This window comes from Micromys minutus (genome assembly GCF_963924665.1).
Source record: "Micromys minutus genome assembly, chromosome: 15".
Taxonomy (NCBI): domain Eukaryota; kingdom Metazoa; phylum Chordata; class Mammalia; order Rodentia; family Muridae; genus Micromys; species Micromys minutus.
This window is the reverse complement of record NC_137984.1, coordinates 3,018,283-3,033,379: the sequence shown is the minus strand read 5'-3', so window position 1 is coordinate 3,033,379 and position 15,097 is coordinate 3,018,283. Positions and strand designations below refer to the sequence as shown.

Sequence of the window (15,097 nt, the reverse complement as noted above, 5' to 3'; positions counted from 1 at the left end):
CCATGACATTTTGTGCCTATGTTAAAGACAATTAGAGCCATGTTGCTAATGTGGTAGATGAGGGAGGGGAAAGGAATAAAGCAGTGACAGACGGTTCCTATACTGGCCTTCTGTACATCCGCTTGCTTGCCTGGGACATTGCAGCCTGTTTAAATGAGCACCAGCACCTTCATTTCTGTGTACAAGGGTTTGATCATTCTCAGTAGAAGGGCAAGAAGAAGCCAGTGTAAGGTCTGTGGTAGGTGTTTTCCAAGTTCAAGGATTCGTCTGTACAAAACTGAGGTCTTGATCAATGAGCATCAGGTTCTGACTTAATGTCTGTCCCGTCTTCAGAGAGTGTTATCTCCCTCAGAGGTTTCATTGTTGACAGTTTTGCTCCTATGAATTTGGAGAAACCCTAGAATTTTTTTTCCAGGTCTAGTGCTAGAAATGGCAAGTAGAAGGGCTACAGCTGTGTCTTCTCTTGACCTCTTGAGGCATGTAGCTATCAGCGGTGATGCTCTCAGAAGATTTTAGACTAGATCAGTTAGGAAGGGTCTCTACAGTTTCTCATGTTGTAGTCACTCCCACCCACGACATTATTCTTGTTGCTACTTTGTAATTGTAATTTTGCTATTGTTATGACTTTATTTGTTGCATAAACTAATAGTTTTGAAATTATTCAAAAAGGTTTTTTTGAGATACACATTTTAATCAGATATTTTATTTATTTAAATTCAAATGTTATCTCCCTTCCTGGTTTTCCCCTTCCCATTTCACCCCTTCCCTCTTGCTTCTATGAGGGTGCTCCCCTCCCCCGGACTCCCATCTCACCATCCTAGCATTCTCCTACCTTGGGACATTGAGCCTTCATAGGACCAAGGGCCTCCTCCCATTGATGCCAGGTAAGGCCATCCATCCTCTGCTACCTATGCGGCTGGAGCCATGGGTTCCTCCATGTGTGCTCTTTGGTTGGTGTTTAGTCCCTGGGAGCTCTGGGGGATCGGTTTGGTTGATATTGTTGTTCTTCCTATGGGGTTGCAGACCCCTTCAGCTCCTTCAGTCCTTCCCCTGCTCCTCCATTGGGATCCCCATGCTCAGGCCAATGGTTGGCTGTGCGCATCTGCATCTGCATTTGTCAGGCTTTGGCAGAACCTCTCAGTAGACATTCAAATCAGGCCCCTGTCTGCAAGAGCTAATTGGCATCAGCAATAGTGTGTGGGTTGGGTGTCTGCATATGGGCTGGATCCCCAGGTGGGGCAGTCTCTGGATGATTTTTTTTTCAGTCCTTGTTCTTGCTCCACACTTTGTCCCTGTATTTCCTTTACACAGGATCAATTCTGGGTTAATATTTTTTAGAAGGGTGGGGCCACCCGGGGGCCATGCCTAACCTCTGGATATGGTCTCTACAGGTTCTCCCTCTCCTGTGTTGGGTATTTCAGCTAATGTCATCCCCATTGCATTCTGGGAGTCTCTTGCTTTCCTGGCATCTGGGACTTGCTGGTGGCTACCCCCAGTTCCCCATCCCCCATTGCTACACACCTCTGTTCAATTTCCTGACCGTCTGTACATCTCCCCATCTCTTTCCATACATGATCCTGATCCCCTCCCCCTCTCTTTCTCCTAACTGTTAAATATTTGGTACGTGACCCCTGTGAAATGGTTGTTCAGTTTCCAATGGGGTCACAGCCCACAGGTTGAGAACCACTAGACTAGTGCATTCATTTGTAACAGAGTTGAGTTTATATAATAACCATGAAGGCAAATGGTAAACTGAACTGTGTTGTTCCCTAGAAACAGACAGTTTCTTTTTGTTATTTGCTTCTGACTTTCTTTCTTTCTTTCTTTCCTTCCTTCCTTCCTTCTTTCTTTCCTTCCTTCCTTCCTTCCTTCCTTCCTTCCTTCCTTCCTTCCTTCCTTCCTTCATTTATTTACCATCCCTTAATGCAATCAGACAGTCTTGCATTGAAGTAAACTGTGACTGGGTTACCTCACTCAGGATGATAGCTTCAAGTTTCATCCATTTGCCTTGGAATTTCATGAACTCATTGTTGTTAATAGCAGAGTAGTACTCCATTGTGTATATGTACCACAATTTCTGTATCCATTCCTCTGTAGAAGGACATCTGGGTTCTTTCCAGCTTCTGGCTACTATAAATAAAGCTGCTATGAACATGGTGGAGCATGTGTCCTTGTTACGTTAGAGTATCTTTTGGGTATATACTTACAAGTGATATAGCTGGTTCCTCCAATTTTCTGAGGAACCTCCAGACTGATTTCCAGAGTGGTTGTACCAGCTTGCAATTCCACCAGTGGAGGAGTGTTCCTCTTTCTCCACATCCTCGACTGGCCGCTCTTGTTACCTGGAGCCCACCACTTCTGCTTTGCCTAAGCCAGCCGAGCCCTGGGCTTTGTTTCTGGAATGTGACATGAAGTTAGCGGCAGCCTTTTCATCCAGCATGACACTCTCTGCCTTCTCATTGGTGCCTTTAGATGATCGCGTGTAATTTCTAATTGGGTAATTTCAGTTTTCCTCCATTTACCCAATCTAATGTTGCGTGCATCTCCTCACTGTTTCTCCTGTGATAACGGTTTCAGTGAAAGGCTCTGCTGCTCAGATCCCCCCCCCCCCCCCATCAATCTATTCGGTCCCATTCTCAGCATTCTGCTAATTGAATATTTGCTGACTTTATCGGCGTCACAGCTCTCACAGGTGAGTTTGTTCATAGCCGACTTTAATGTTGATATCCAGTGAAACAATAGCCCCAACCCCTAGGTGGGAAGCAAAGGAGTAGGTTTATTAGAACAGTGAGACATTGAAAAGATTTTTTTTAACACTCCCTTTTCTAGTTCTTCCAAAAAAAAAAAAAAAAAAAAATATGTATATATATATATATATATATATATATAGAGAGAGAGAGAGAGAGAGAGGAGACCTTATTTTCTTTCCGAAGCTCATTCCCCCTCCAAAGACACATGAAACGTGACTATATCTTGTCTTCTTTCTAATTATAATTTAAAAGCATTTTAGATATCCCCATTTCCTCTCCTCCCCAGACCGTCCACTGTGCCTCCTCTCCATTTCCAGTTCATAGCTTTCCTGTTGCTGATGTGTACGCGCATGCATTGTGTAGTGTTTATGTCCTTCTTTGTGTACTTGTTTTCAGGGCTAAACGTTTGGTATGGAAGTCATTTGGTGTGTTCTTCCAACTCTCAGCATTCCACAGTTACCTGTGGTTCTTTGTCTAGAGTTGAGGCTTACAGGGCTTCCCCTTCACATTAGCACGTCTGTTGGTGTCCCTGCTCAGGTGATGTTTACACTGCCGTGTTGGTGAGACATTGAGAGACATTCAGCTTCCTGAGAGACAATCTCACAGCAAAATTCCCATTCCCTGACTTTTTAGAACCTTTTCTCTTCTCCAGTGAGCCCTGAGCCTCGGGTGCTAGTGTTCCACGGTAGGAGTGTCACTCAGGACTGGACGCCACAGCTTGTCTATTACAAACATACATTTTCTTCACTAAGGGTATGAACTACACATATCTGCAAATTTTATCTTCTTCGTAGCTGGTAGTCCTCTCCAGGGTTTACGATCCACATCGTCATTAAGCATTTTTAGGTGGAGGACATGTACGTTGTTTCTACTTTATTCTTTTTAATATTTATTTATTATATATAAGTATCCTGTAGCTGTCTTCAGACACTCCAGAAGAGGGCATCAGATCACATTACAGATGGTTGTGAGCCACCATGTGGTTGCTGGGAACTGAACTCAGGACCTCTGGAAGACAGTCAGTGCTCTAACCACTGAGCCATCTCTCCAGCCGAGGTTGTTTCTATTTTCTATGTGTGTACTAGAACTTCAGTGAACATGGCTGAGCTGGGGTCTGTGGAGTAGCGTGTCCTTTGGGCATATACCAGCAGGTGCTATAGCTTGGTCATATAGTACATTACTTTTAGCGTTCCAGGGCATCTGGGCTACTCTGCAATGCCACTAACAGTGAATAGGGTTCCCTTTCTCCACGTCTTCTGTCACATTTGTTGTGAGTTGTTTTGTTCATTCTGGCATTCTGACAGTTAAGGTGAAACCTCAGAGTCGTTTTCATATGCATTTCTCTAATTGTTAGTGATAATGAACAGCTTTTTTGGATATTTCTTATCCAGTTTTATTTGTATGTCTAAAAACTCTGCTTAGAACCCAAGTCCATTTTTGAATGGGTCATTTGTCTTGTACGTGTATCTGTATGTATGTATATGTATGGATAGGTATTGTTATATATGTATGAATATGTGAATATATATACATATGCGTGTATTACTATATTAGTTCATTCTGCATATTTTTTATCAGATGTATAGCTAGCAAACATTCTCTCCCACTCCATGGGCTTCCTCTTTGCTGATTTTTTTTTAAAGTTGTGCAGACGTGTCTTAGTCTTATGAAGTCCCACATTCAATTGCTACCTTCCTTCTTAGGGGAACAGAGTTGTACTCAGAAAGCTCGTTCCACAGCTGTATCTGGGTGTGAGGCGAGGGCTCACATTTTCTTTGGTGTGAAGGTAGCTGTTGTCCCATCACCATTTGTTGGAAGACTTTGTTCATATTAATAGACTTGTCGTTCCCGTTTCTGGGTTAACAGTGACTGTTGTTCTCTATGTCTTTTTTATTCTAGTGATACAGTGTTTCAATGTAGTGTTTTAAGTTTAAAATGGGGCTCACTTTTGTCTTATGTTTCATTATCAGTTTAGCTACTAACATGTAGCTTTTAAAATTCTTTTTTTTACAGTTCTACATGCTTTTCGGATTTTCTTGTCGTTTTTTCAGAAGCCAGCTTGCCCTTTGGTCCCTTCCTCTGTCTGCACCACTGAGTCTCCTGGCTCCGCCCACTCTCCCCACTGAGCTTCCTGCACATCTTCTCTGTTTTCTCCTGTTGGTGTGGAAGTCTGCTACTTCCTCAGCCAAGGTCACTCCTCCACATTTTACTCTTCTTGAAGCTGAGTGGAAGCATTTTCTCTTCGTGGTGTTCACTGTGTAGAACTGCAGCTGGTTTTCTATATTAATCACTGCAGATCTGGTTCATTGTCTTAAAACTGCTCTTTACAGTTTTTCTAAGTATTTCCCAGTAGAGATAATTTACTATTAGGTGATTTTTATTTTTTTAATTTAATGCTTTTTATTTTTCTTAAAAACATAGATGTCCCGCGCCCCCCCACCCCCCACTTTTCTTGCCTAACAACCCTGGCTTGAACTTTGAATTCGAGGCTGGGCAGTACTGTGAATGAATCCTCCTCTTCTGTCTTCCCATTGAGTACAGTGGTGAAGGGTAGACTCTGGTGGGTGTTCTTCACTGTGGTGAGAAGGTGTCTTTGTGTGTACTTTGTTGTCTATGATGGAACTGCTCTCTTTCTGTCTCTCACCCTTTCTCCTTTCTCCGTTTTTTGTTTTCTTCTTCTTTTCTCTCTTATCTTCTCATCCTTCCCCTCTTTTTCAGGCTGATTCTCTCTCTACACCCTGGCTGTTCTGTTTTGGAACTCATTATATGGACCAGGCTCACAGAGATCCACCTGCCTCAGCCTGTGGAGTGATGGGATTAAAGGTGTGCCACCATTGCCTGACTCAGGGTGTTGGACTTTTTAAGGTTTACTTTCCGCCTTGAAATCATCCTGGACGGCCCCTCCCCATTTTGTTATGGCCCCTCCCCATTTTGTTAATATGGTTTATTGGTTGCCCTCTGTTGAACCGTCCTTGCATGCAGTGTTACAGCAACTTACCTTTGCGTGTGCCTTAGATCGAGCGGCTGCTCAAGGGCTCTTTGCTTGTAGTCCACACCCTTTCTCTCCCAGAACACCTCGTGTGTCTTGCTTTTCACTTTTTAAAGCTGCCTCCATAGTTCTTGGAGCCAAACCTGTTTTTCAAAGTTGTTTTCAGATTTCTTCAAGTCACAACTCCAATCTGCAATACCTTTTCTCTCCAACCCTTAACTCCGGTGATGCTATCAGCTAGAGGATGTGATATGAGCTGTGAGCTCACCCTAGAAGACAGTAGCTGGAACCCTGGAAACCAGCAGTATGTGGGCCATTTGCCGCATGTGTCTGTACATACACCCTATTGTTTGTTTTTCCTATGTAGAAGATTTTAATGTCTTTCCTTTGAGGCAGGTGAGGTCATCTTTTTTTTTTTTTTTAAAGATTTGTTTACTTTATGTATGTGACTGCACTGTTGCTGTCTTCAGACACACCAGCAGAGGGCATCAGATCCCATTACAGATGGTTGTGAGCCACCATGTGGTTGCTGGGATTTGAACTCAGTACCTCAGAAAGAGCAGTCAGTGCTTTTAACTGTTGACCCATCTCTCCAGCCCCCAGATCATCTTTTACAATTCCACTTTTGTATAGGGTATAATCTAATCTTGTGCTGGCTTAGGATACAAAAGGATACACATAAAGTTGGGGCTTAAGCTCACTTGGGATGGGGTGGGGGAAATGGTGAACAGGAAGTGGTCTGGTGATGGGAACGATATGGGCTTGTGTTCTTGTTCACAGTGGTAGTTTGCCCTGGGTGAACACCAGAGTTTCAACCCTTGTGGTAGGAGCAGCTGGCTGCCCCTTTCCCCAGTTTGCTGCCCTGGAACCCCAGCTGACCCTTCTGGCCCTGTCTGCTAGCATCACAGATGAAATCTCCCTAGTGTCCTCCCATCCCAGGCTGTCTCAGTTGAGTCAGTGTGTCCTACCACGGTTGTAGAGATGAGGACCTCACTTTCCCAGATGATGGCCACCACAGGCCCAGAGCTCATGTAGCTTATGGGGGCTGGGTAGAAGATGTAGGTCCCAGTAGTGCTCTGTAAGGATGCTTTATGGTGTTGAGCATCTTTATCCCCATTTGCTTGAGAGTCCTTCCTTGGTGAACTCCGTTTCACGGTGCCTGCTGGCCTCTGCTGCTGCCCTCTGACTTCACAGCAAACAGGATCCACTCCAGGAGCCAGGACGGCACACTCAAACAATGGCCCAGGATCCTGTGTGGACCAGCATGCCCCACATGCTGTGTACCTGCAGAGGCTGTGTACCTGCAGAGGCTGTGTACCTGCAGAGGCTGTGTACCTGCAGAGGCTGTGCACCTGCAGAGGCTGTGCACCTGCAGAGGCTGTGCACCTGCAGAGGCTGTGTACCTGCAGAGGCTGTGCACCTGCAGAGGCTGTGCACCTGCAGAGGCTGTGCACCTGCAGAGGATGTGCACCTGCAGAGGCTGTGTTCCTGCAGTGCTGTGCACCTGCAGAGGTTGTGCACTTGCAGAGGCTGTGCACCTACAGTGCTGTGCACCTGCAGAGGCTGGCCAAGCATGGAAAGCAGCAAGTACAAGGATTGTTTACAAACTCACTGTATAATAAACTAGAACTCAGAAGTACTGTGGATTTTTTTGTTACCTTTTTTCCCCTCCATGCCTTGTCCTCCTTAGCCAGTATTTAACTGTGCAGCCCTGGCTGGCCTGCAGTGTGTTCTGTAGACCAGGCTGGCCTGAAGCATTGCAGAGATCTATGCGCTTCTGCCATTCTAGTGTTGAGATTCAAAATATGTGCAGCCACGCCTGGTATATGGACATACATTTTAAAACGACTTTATAGTTCTTATATAGCAAACAGGGAAAGCCTTTTGTTTAACTTTTGATGTACCAAGCCATTGCTAGTGCTTTAACATCAAATGCCAGGTAGTGTGTGCATGTGTGTGTCTGTGTGTCTATGTCTGTCTGTCTGGAACACAGAAAGATCCAAGTGGTGGGTTTGTTTTTCTCCACATTTTATAATTTATTGTATATATCTAAAAATGATTTTGAGAAAATTTATTAGAGTAGAAATCAGGCAACCCTGTGGGTGGAAACGTCTGTATCCAAATGTGAATGGTAGGGAGATGGGACTGTGTTTGGTTAGACTGTTGGGTTTAAAATGTGTACACCTATGCAAGGCTGCAGTGCCGTGTTAAAATGCCTCCCACAGAATAGGTTAAGGTTCTGCTCCACATTCAGTGGTCAGGATGCTGAACTAGAGAGAGCTCAACTGGCTTGTGTTAATCCAAGACTGGTGCTTAGCTATCATGGGGTTTACATTCTGTGCCATTGAGGGAAGTTATTTAATTTCTCTTGAATCTTATTTTATTGTTTGAAATGAATTTTTAAATACTACCTTGCAGAGATTTGAAATAGAAGTGAGGATGATTGTAATTTGGGAGAGCTTGCTCCTGAAGCAGGCAGAGTCACCGTGATGAGTAAAATGCTTTGTTTCCTTTAAAACAGCAGTGCGAGCCACGTCTGCTAGTGTGTCTGAACAGGGTCACTTCTGCACGCTGGCAGGGGCTGTCCCTCAGTGTTTTGACAGTTGCAGGTAACATTCCAAGCTCCTCTGTTGACAGTTGCTTATTTCCTTCTCTGTGGTTGTGGTTCAGAATGATTATTGTCAGAGAAGTTGGTCAGTTTTAGGGTCTCCGTCTTCAACTCCTGAAGATGCTCATGCAGTGGCTAACTGCACCTGGTGCTTATCTAAATCCTAGGGTTTGAGATTTGGTAGTGAACTTTGGGAAGGCCTATTTCTTTGTATCTTCACTTTTATTTATTTTTGGTTGTTGAAAAGTAGGCGTTGGTTTTTCTCTTGCCTGCAGGTGAAGTATTTGGTTAGGACAATCTGTTGTCGCCGTGGGAGTGACAGTGCCAGGAGGTGCCCGTTGGGCTGCTGGAGCCTGTTTCGGGCTTACTTCAGGGGTTTAAGATAGCTGTTTTTTAGTCTTAGCTGCTCTGAAGTAGCCACACACACAAATGTAAAGTCTAAATAAATAACTTAATATGAATGCAAATTATTTTATTTTTATTTATTACTACTACTACTTGGAAGTTTGAAAAAAATTCTGCCACTGTAGATCTAAATTTCCTGTTTGAGGTGATGGTGGCAGGCTGTAACTTTGTAGATATGTTCATGTACTTAAGCTTAGTTTAGGTTCAGATGGGGTTTTTCTCAAGTTCTCAAGTTTTGCATCTTAAGGTAAAGTAACTATATTATGTATATTAGTTTTTCCCCTGCAGTTTGGATCAGGAGAGTGCAGTTCCACAAAGCAGTTTATAGGGAAACTAGTCCTGCTTCTGGCTTTTATAGTCTCTTCTGAAAGGGCAGAGCTGCGGTCTCTTACAGCAGCAGGGAAGATGTCCTGCAGCTGTGCTGTTTGGTTATGTTCCAGAGATAGACGGTATTTATGTGCATGGTCAGAAGATCTTAAAGCCTGCCCTGGAGAGGGCTCAGCTCCATAAAAGGAGGCCTGTCAGAACATGTTCTGATGGGGTGCGTTGGCGCTGGTGGTCATTGGTTTGTCTTGTGAGCTGAGCTTTTATTGACACAGGCCTCACAGTTTCAGATTAGGAATTACAGTTGTAGCTGTTCTGTCATGTAAAGTAACTGTAGTCAGGCCCTTGGCAAACACTGATGGGAACACGTTGCCCCCTCCTCCAACTCCTCAGCTTCAGTGGTGAGTGTTTGGGTTCTCAGCCTTCATACAGACAGGGCCATTGGCACTCAGTGGCTGTGTTCACGGTAGTTTACTAAGTACTGATTTACAGATCAAGTTTATATATCAGATGATGAAAGATTATACAGGAAATTCCAAACATTGAGAAGTTAAAAAAAACAGAAGGAAACAATGCCTTCTAATTGGAAATTGTTTAGCCTAACAGTTCTCCACTTCCAGGTCCTTTACCTGCATTCTGGAGGAAACGTCACGCATCAGAAGAGATCTTCTTCCTTGTTTGTGGGACTGAAGTGCTTTAAAGTCACATAAGTGGCTGTTGTCACCCTTCCAGCTGTGATGTGGTAGTCACTGCGTCCCCACCTTTTCCACAGAGCTTCTGTGGCCTGCTTACCTCTTCCTCCTGCACCACACTTCCTAGCGTCCCCACAGCTGGCTTGCAGTGTGTATCTGGGTGGCTCCCTCTTGTCATGTCACCCAGCTCATTGGAGTATCTTCCTTATCCGCTTTCCCCCGGGGCTCCGTCCACTTGGACACTAGCTGACCTAGCAGTGGGAGCTTCTGTCTGTCCATCACCACTCAGCCTTCCATTTCTCAGTTGACTGTTGTGTAGACACCAGTCCAAGTACCATCCGAGTAGCTCTTGATTCCTTTGTTCCCGTTTCCTGGTCTTTTTGGAATTTCTTTAGGCAGCAGTATTCCTATTTGGCTTTTGACTTCCAGCAACCTAGGAACTCTCTCTGCTGCCTCGCCCCCTGGCTTGCTCTCCAGTCTGTTTGCCCAGCAGACAGTTCTGCACACCACCTCTTTGTTTGTACTTCATGTGGGGCGAGCATTTTATCAGCTTCCTTTCATTGTATCACTTGTTCTCAAATGGCTGCCAGAGCAGTCTTCCAGAGACACAAAGTTAATATAATTTTCCATGGCCTGAGGGTTGAGTGAGAACATCTGAGTTCAGCACTGACCATGCATTGTTTGGCTGTTGCTTCCGGTTTTCCCATCTCCACTCCCCACCCCATGTTCCAGGCAGATGAGGTACTCCCCGTTCTCGACAACACATTTATCTTTAATGGTCTCGGGCCTTCCCCACTGTTCCCACAGTCTGGAATGTGCTCACACCCACTTACTGGCTGCCCTGGAAGCTCCTTCCTTCAAGGTCACTTTGGGAGCTTCTCCCGTTACTGTTGGATTGTCTCTGCTTCCCTTAACACTCCCAGTTACACGTCCCAGCCTCCCACTCGGCCCGAGGCCACGATCCTTAGGTGCTTGTAGCTTCAGAACCAAAAAGACCTCGTAGGCAAAAGTACTGAGCAGTGTGCGGGCTTGCTGACACATACTTGTGTGTTGTGTTGGACCGAGGGGCACTTGGGTTGAGAGTGTGTTTTTTTACTCAGGTTATGATTGTCTTCTCAATTCAAGTTTAAGTGCTGAAGTCACAGAAACACATGCAGAAGTCTAGTTCCAGATAGGACGCTAGTACATCTGTGGTTGGGAGCCAGCTGATCTCCAGAAGTGCTGGAAGGTAGACTGAGCTCAGGGCGTACTGCCCCGGGCTGTGCTGGACCCTTTCCTGTTTTCTAGTAGAAGCCATCGTTCTATTAAAAAGTGTTTGGCGTTGTATAGCTTGATTTTTGTCTTATAACTTGTTTACATTGTGTGTGGACAAGAATAAGTATGAAGGTCTGAGGACAACTTTTGAGAGCTGGAACATCCCCAGCCTCATGAATCCCATTGAATTTAGGTTGTCAGGCTTGGCAACACACACTGTTAGCCACTGGACCATAATGGCCTCTTTATGTTAGTGGTAGCTTAAGAAAAAATGGGTGAGGAATATCAATGTGCTTTGTGTGAGTGGGTCACCATGTGTATGTATGTGTGTACATGTGTGTATGGGTGTGTATACATGTGTGTATGTGTGTGTGTACATGTGCGTGCCTGGTGAGGCCAGAGCTTGTCATTGGACGTCTTTCTGGGTTGCTCTGGACATTATTTGACTCTGTGTTTGTCAGTGAGCTTCACAGAGCTGCCCATCTTCCCCTGGGCCCGTCCGCACAGTGCTGGGTTTACAGCTGTACTTCGCTAAGGCCAGCTCTGTGGCTTTTTCTTAAGTACAGAAGGTGGGGCAGGCTGAGAATAGATCTGCACTTCCTGTTCTGGAGCTGGTGGGCTTTGTGTTAGAGTCAAGTGCCGCCTTTCTGTTTTCTTTCCTTTAGTTTTGTCTTCCTTTTCCTTCAGCCAGGCAGGGCATGCTGTAGTAGAGCACAAGGAGCTGGGAGTGTGAATGAGGGTCTGATGTGTGTTCTGGTTCACTGCATTCTAGACAGTACCCTCCTGTGGGTCTCCTGTGGGTCAGGCTCCCGTCTGTTCAGGGCCACAGCAAGGTGCATGGACGCTGAGACGGATTTCGGCTTTGGCTTTGAGTCTGTAAAAACTTCATTTTGTTGTATTGAGTTGTATTGCACAGTGGCTGGCAGAGCCTTCGTTTGTGCTCTTGGAGATTTTCTCTATGGCAAGTAATTTAATTTTATTTGCTTGTTCGTCTTTAAGTCAACATGGGTATTGCTACTACTGAACAGTAGCATCTGTTCACTGCAGAGCATGTCCCAGGGGAGTTGGTGCCTCCTGCATCTTTTCTGTACCTACTTCTCTTATCACATGTGGCCTAATGAGTTGTTTATGTGTCTGTCTCCTGCTGTAGTTTAAATTTCCTGTATCTGGTCTGATATGAAGGAGGAATTCAGCAAACGCTTGTTAAGTATTTCCAATAAAGAATTGAGGCACTGTTGGTTGGGAGAACTTCTTCCCATTGGGGTTCAGCAGACCCCAGAGCAAACCAGAGTGGAGTTCCGCTAGGTGTCATGCCATCAAAGTGAGCTCTGAACGGCCAGGCTTGAAAGCCAAAGCTAACAGAGAACCGTAGGAGCCGTACAGTAGCGAGTGTAGCCAGTCCTCGGCTTTAACTAGCTCGGAGAGCATCCATCTGTTCTGTTTCTGCTCCCAGCAGCCTCCTTTCTCAGCTCATTATCATTCGTTCTGAGACTGGGATCTGCCCACCGTGCCTTCCACAAAGCAGACTGAGATCGCTGACAGCGAGTTGTTCTTTTGGCTTCTGACAGTCTTAGCGTAGAATGGAGAACAGACACCTTTGCTGAATTTTGACATTAGTCCAGTTGTAAACTTCTGTTATGCTATAGTCTTTGTTTTTTTCTTTTAAGAGTGTGCGTTATGAGCTTTGTCAGAATACTTTTTGATATTTCAAAGCAGTAACTTTTTAATCAGGAAATTTGAACCACAATCTTATTTTGGGATGTGTGTTTGTGTTTGTGTATGTGTATGTGCACATGCATGCCAGTGCTCGGGAACTGAATGTAGCTCTCTTCCACAGAGCTATACCCCCAGCCCCCTTATTGCTTTCTTCTTTCCCTTGTGCTTACCCCTACTTTGTCTCCTTAACCCTTGAAAAAGTCAAGTGCATTTTCCCTCCACATCAGAAGAAGCCTGCATTTCAGGAACATGTATGCATCGTGTTGCCAGGACTCTGCTTAAGCAAGAAATGTGCAGATGACTCAGCTACAGATCAGTCAGTATTCAGAGCCTGAAAGAAATCAAGACGCTGCTGTGTGTTCCAAAGACGGTGTGCACGTTGGAGCCCAGGATCTCCTGGATAACAGGTGTTCTCCCTTTCCTGCCTCTGTCTTCTGTTGACCCCAGGTCAACGGGCCAGTAGCAGCTGTCCTAAGACAAAACAGAGTTTTAGAAAATGAACGTCCATTTAAAGAGTCAGAAAAGTTGTCCATGTTGGGGTGCTGGGGTGGGAGGTGTACGGTCTCACACAACGGTTGGGGGGTGGGAACGCTGTGCCTCAGTCAGCTCAATTGTCTGAGAACAGAGAGAGATGCTTATTTGGGGTGGGGTAGGGCTTCTCATGTGGTTTTAGGGCTCTGCTAGGAAATTGTGCTGTTTGCATTTATCCTGGTTTGGCAGGTGATGGTGAGTTGGTAAAGGAAGGCCCACAGAGTGGAGATGCCTCTAAAGCGCTCTGCTGCCCCTGGCCTTTCATGATACCCAGAACTTGTATTGAGTTTGCACTCCTCAGGGTGATGCCAGGTTGAGTCCTCTGTGTGTGTGAGCGTTCTCTCTCTCTCTCTCTCTCTCTCTCTCTCTCTCTCTCTCTCTCTCTCTCTCTCTGTGAAAAGCAGTTTTAAAATATCAAGTTACCCCAGGTTTAAGATTAAAATCTCTATAGACGCTTGTATACAAGGGATGCTTTCTACCCTACAATAATGCAAACAGTTCTCTTGACTAGTTATATAAACCACATTTTAAGGATAAATTTCTTATTTCAGTTTTATGATAATTCTGATACAGCATTAAAAATAGAGCTTAAAAATATTTTTCCAAAGATCCATGTAACATATACAAGACTCTGCTAACAAAATGCAGGCCATGTTTCAGCTTGCATACTTTTGAGTTGTCTAACATCATTTTCAGAAACAGGTAGTTTACATGGAATTGGACATTTGTGAATACTCTGCTGACAGTCCAGTGGCTGAGCGTCCAAGGCTGTTCCATTTCTGGGTTCCGAGGTGTCAGGGTTGATGATAAAGTCGCTGCTGTGAAGCAGACAGGTGAAACTTGGCCTTCCTGCGTGCCAATGCGTGAGTGTGGGAACACACTGCACATCTGTGGGTCCTATTTTTAAATCCTGGTGCCACAGAAGCCACCCTGCTCCTCAGTTCTTTCTCTTGGTCTCTCTCTGAGCAGCAGCGATGACATTCGTGGCTGTGAGGAGTCAGGCTGCTGTGACAAAGCACCACAGACTGGCTGAGACGTCCAGAGTCACTCTCTCCAACTTCCAGAGGTCGCACATCCAAGGTGGAATTGGCAGCATTTAAGACCCTTCTGGGCTTTAGTTAGGAAGTTGGTGTTAGCTGTCTGGTGTTCTCACAGGCTGTTACTATCATCAGAACCTCTTCTCCCCACCCTCGTTCTGAATGTAACCTTCTTCTATCCTAAAGCCTCCATGCACAAAGTGCAGATTTTAGGGGGGCATGTTTCTCACCCTACAGCTAGGGTAAGGAAAAGAAGGACATGCAGGTGTGGTAGGTGTTTGAGCTAATGCTGGAGACCTGCTGGCTAATCCCTTGGTCATTGGTGTTGGCGACACAGGTCAGTGGCTGCTGGGTTTCTTTACTCCACAGAGCAGTACGTTTTAGAAAAAGTCTGAAACTATACATGTAATAAATTTGTATGACCAATATTTATTAAAAATGTATTTTAAGGGCTGTGAGATGCTCAGTGGATAAGGTCTGAATATGCGAGTTCAGTATATGAGACTCATACAGTGGGGAGAGAAAGAACTATAGCTCCTGTAAGTGTCCTCAGACCTTTACACACCATGATGTGTATCCTTGTATACGCTTCTAATGTACAGAATAATAAGTGTAAATAGGCTTAAAATAGGCATAGCATTAAAATTATGAGTAAAGGATTATAGTTTGAATTAAATACAATGGGTTCTGCTGAGACTCTCAGCAAATTGTTCTTTCATTGTGCAGTGAAAACTGGGAATAGCCTGCTTTCATTATAGAGAATAACACTAAAGTTTACATTTGTGTAGTTT

At 44.9% G+C, this 15,097-nt stretch overlaps 1 protein-coding gene across 9 annotated transcripts in view; it reads left to right on the top strand.

Annotated features, from left to right (window-relative positions):
- Positions 1 to 15,097, top strand: part of EPB41L2 (erythrocyte membrane protein band 4.1 like 2) — a 145,676-nt gene that overhangs the window by 50,986 nt on the left and 79,593 nt on the right. The window contains exon 1 of one of the 9 annotated variants that reach the window (XM_080929358.1): positions 5,534 to 5,573. The exons of the other annotated variants lie outside the window; for them this stretch is intronic. The gene's annotated coding sequence lies outside the window, so the exon portion shown is untranslated. Of the gene's footprint in view, positions 1 to 5,533; positions 5,574 to 15,097 lie in introns of those variants that run through there. 9 annotated transcript variants of the gene reach the window in all.